The sequence below is a fragment of the Equus asinus genome, chromosome 21 (assembly GCF_041296235.1).
Source record: "Equus asinus isolate D_3611 breed Donkey chromosome 21, EquAss-T2T_v2, whole genome shotgun sequence".
NCBI lineage: Eukaryota > Metazoa > Chordata > Mammalia > Perissodactyla > Equidae > Equus > Equus asinus.
Genome location: NC_091810.1, coordinates 47,467,836 through 47,472,278, shown reverse-complemented (window position 1 = coordinate 47,472,278; position 4,443 = coordinate 47,467,836). Strand labels below are relative to the sequence as shown.

Here is a 4,443-nt window from a genome sequence, read left to right as displayed (position 1 = left end):
AATGTCTATTAACTAATGAGTCGATTAAAAGGTGTAGTACATACATGCAGTGGAATATTATTCAGTCATAGAAAAGTATGAAGCATTGACACATGCTACAGGCGTGAAGGTATCTTGAAAACACTCTGCTGAGCAAAAGAAGCCAGACACGAAAAGTTACTTTTTGTGTTATTTCAATCATATGAAATATCCAAAATAGGCAAATCTATAAGATTTAAAGCCAATCAGTGGTGGCCAGAGATTAGGGAAGGGGAGGAGAATGGAGGTTGACTGCTAATGGGTATGGGGTTTATTTTGGGGGTGATGAAAATGTTCTAGAATCAGGTAGTGGTGAGAGTTGCACAACTTTGTGAATACTCTAAAAAAACCTACGGAATTGCACAGCTTTAAATGGTGAGTTTTATAGAATGTGAATTAATCTCAAAAAAAGAGGGCTTTACAAACAAAATTTTAAAAACTTTATAGAAAGACATAAAAGAATTCCTAAGCAAATGGAGGGATAGTCCATGTTCTTAGAATGGACTCAGTATCACAAAAGCTTTTCTCCCCAAGATTACAGCACTTTCAGTCAAAATCTCAGCAGGACTTTTCAGGAAACTCACACGGACACCATGAAATGCTTGATAGAAATTTCTGTCTTTAATAACAGCTTTGAAGAGCTTGTCACATTGTGAATATCTGAATTTGTAATTTTTAAATATTTGAGTATGAATCTACCAGGTCTTGGTGTCTTATTTATGGTGGATCTTTAATAGCTGTCTCAATTTATCAGTTTTACATATTTCCTTCAGTTAATTCTAGTAATTTACATATTATTAGGAGATCATTTCCTCTTAGTTTTCAAATTTGCTAACATACTATTCTCTTATATTTATTTAAATCTCCCTGTGATTATTTCCCCTTTCTCATTCCATTTTTGTTCTGTTTCCTGATCACTCAAATTCATGGGGTGTTCATCTGTAATAATGGTTTTTCAAAATACCACCCTTTAAGTTTATTTTCCACCACCCATTTTTGTTTCCATTAAAGTGTTTATCTTTATTCTACTGCTTTCAAGATTCATCTGGTCTTTCTCTTTCTGATTTCCTACAGTGTGCTGAGGGACTGAAATGTGAGTCAAGGGGAGACAGGAAACGCTAAGTCTGAGAAGACACCAGAGAGCTGTGTGGAGATATGCTGCCATGGTATCTCCTGCTCTCCTGTGTGACTTATCATGAGAAGGGGTGTGGACAGGCCTCACTGGAGGAGAGCCCTGGCATGGAATGGACTCAATTGCCCTGTCTCTCCACTCTGAGCTCTGAGACGTCTCTGACAGGAGGGACGTAGGCAGGCAGAACAAGGCCCCATGGAGCTTGTTTCTGAGGAAGACTCAACTGTGCGGCAGAGATCTTAATGCCTACGTCATAATGGAATTGTGAACTCACAGCTCTCCTCCTCATATTACTCATGCCAGACACCGGGAAACAGAGAAATCAGGGCTGGTGAACCATCTAGTGACACGCCATGGGGGTTCGATTTTGTGTAAGAGATATAGCCAGATCTACTGGGCAGGCTAGGGGTGGGTGGGAATCACTCTGGACTTCACAGGCCTTGGGAAAAGAGCAGATGCTGAGGCAGTGGGTATACTTCTGCAGAGCCATAGAGAGAAACAGCAGTCTAACTCATCCATTCGTTTTCAATTTCATTCTGTTGACAGAAAGATGGCCACTTCATTGTAATTATAAAGATGTTGAAGAAACAACTGAATGGAAGATAAAGAAGCGGCAGAAAAGCCAAGTAAGTAAAACCTCCGTGTAGTTAAGTGATGTCCAGAAAATTTATGTCTGTGTCATGAGGTGTGGAATTGTGCCTCTTATGGATCCAGAATATAAAATAATCAAGAGTCAGCTCATTATTGGCTCATTTCCCCTCCACTTACTTCTCAGCATGGGCTCTCTCGGCCTAGGTCTAACAGTGACCTAAAGACTAAGTGGAGAGAATGAAAGCCATCAAGAAATGCATGGGACTGGAAGGTGAGAATGTGAGGACTCTGAATTACAGTCAAATATTCAAAATATAGGAAGGCTAGGAATAGAATATGTGATGAGGGTGCTGAAAACCCACCACAGTATTGAAATACTACATAGTTGTGGCAGAGAAAAATCAGCTAATGGTGGTTTGGGACTAGGATTAGCAGAGAATGCCAAGCAAAAGCCTTATGAGGCCAAACTTCCCAGACCCAATAAGCACTGAAGAGGTAGAATGTCACTAACAAAGTCCCTCTCATCCCTAATACCCCCTTCTAGTTACTAATGGTTTTTCTTGATCCGCGCACCCATGAGGTAGTCAAGAGGATGATGCTGTGACTCTGAGGGCAAGGTGATGTGTCCATAATGGCAGAGGAGGGCTCGTAGTCAGGTGTCCTGGCTCTTAGTCAGCATCCTGCTAACTCCCCTGAACTCTCTAAAGAAGAGCTGATTGTTAAGTGAATCCAGACCTCTTCCAGGAAGACCCTGGAAGTTAGTGGCAGGAAGTTCTCTGAGTGGGCTGTCTTATCTCTGCCTAGAAAGATTCAAAAAAAGAGCAGCAGCCACGAAGATCCAGGCCTGGTGGCATGGCACTCTGGCACGCCGGACCTTGCTGCACGCCGCCCTCAGGAACTGGATCATTCAATGCTGGTGGAGGCACACAGTGGTGAGGCTGCTGCAGAGGAAGCGGAGGGCTGCCCTGATTACCTACGCAGACAGAGAGAGGGCAGTGGTCAAGCTCCAGTCTTTGGTCCGTATGTGGCGCATCCACTGGCGATACTGCCAGGTGCTCAATGCCATCTGCATCATCCAGTGCCACTGGAAATGCCAAAACTGCCAGACCTGTGCTCTCCTCCGGGGCCACTGCATAGTCACAGCTGATCACCTGCAGTTCCACATTGAGATCATCAACCCCTAAGAGATGGCAAGAAGGGGCACTGTGTCTCTTGTACCCAGTAAAGGTCTAACCTGGTCTGTCTCATGGTCTCCCCCAGCTAATGGAAATTTTGAGACTTAGGCCATGCTGCCTCCTCTTCTCCCTGGGAAAGAACTTCAGTGAGGTTTCCCTCATGCCTATGGACCGTGTTCTGGACTGACAATGACCATCTGCTACTTTGTTGTCAAAACAGAAATTGAGGTCCTAGTCTTTCTTGGTACAGGACAAAGCTAGAAGTCCCGGTTCCCGCCCCAGCCCCATTCCTTTCTTCTCATCCGAGGATCTGAGAGACAGCTGGGCTGCATCTTCCTGATGACTCTAGGCACATCCGCACATGAAAATGGACTCTGAGGCTCTTCTCTGTCAGCCTGGAGTCAGAGATTGGCTGGGTCTGGGATACCTCAGACAAGGTATCCTTGACAAGCACCTAGAGACAACGCCAGCATTTGGCTGACTCTTCTGAGAGCAGCGCAATGCAGCCCCAAGTGGAGGATAGGAGATTGGCTTTGTGATAGGTGGGACTGGGGATGCTGATGAGCAGGTTATGACTCCAGGGCCTAGTAGAATGCAGGAGTTCCCGGCACTTCAACTCGTGTCTACACAATTCCCTCGCCAGAACTTCTCTCCCCGAAGGCTGTGCAACAAACAGACTTCCCTCTGATATTACCCCCATCCCTACCCTTGTCTCCATTCTTGGTGATTTTATCATTGGCCGAGATGATCCTCTCAATCTCCTTAATTCTTACCCTTATAAATCTTTTTTTGTTCTCCTCCTCAGCCATTCACTCCCATGGTCATACTAAAGCAGTGCTATTCAACAGAAGTTTCTGTGATGATGGAAATGTTCTGTATCTGTGCTGTCCAATGTGGTAGCCACTAGCCACACATGGTTGTGGAGTGCTTGTAATGTGCCTAATGCAACTAAAGAATTGAATTTTATTTTTATTTAACTTAAGTTTAAACAGCCTCATGTGGCTGGTGGCTATTCCATTGGACAGTGTGGCTCTAGACCTCACACCTCACCATTACCAATAATTGTTTGTTGTTGCTAGTGCCATCAAGTTCTGACTCCTAGCAACCCTGTGTAAAGCAGAGCGAAAACCTGCCCTGTCTTTTTTGGGCCATCTTCTCATCTTCCGGTGCTATATCAGACAATGCTCTGCTGCTATTCATAAGGTTTTCATGGCCAGTTTTTCCAGAAGCGGGTGGCCAGGACCACCTTCCTACTCTGTCTTAGTCTGGAAGCTCCACTGACACCTGTCCACGATGGGTGACCCTGCTGGTGTTTGAAATATCAGTGGCATAGCTTTCAGCATCACAGCAACACGCAGCCACCACAGTACGACAACCAATAGATGGGTGTTATTGTTCCCTGACCTGGAAATGAATCCGGGCTGGGGCATTGAGAGCACTGCATCTTAACCACCAGACGACAAAATACATAAAGCAGAATTCTCCTGTGCCCCTTTGCAGTCAACCACTACCCCATCACCAGACCCT

The 4,443-nt window shown here is 44.8% G+C and overlaps 1 pseudogene; it reads left to right on the top strand.

Annotated features, from left to right (window-relative positions):
• Nucleotides 1-1,503: 1,503 nt before the first annotated feature.
• Nucleotides 1,504-2,925, top strand: LOC106830750 (IQ domain-containing protein F2-like; annotated as a pseudogene).
• Nucleotides 2,926-4,443: the final 1,518 nt, after the last annotated feature.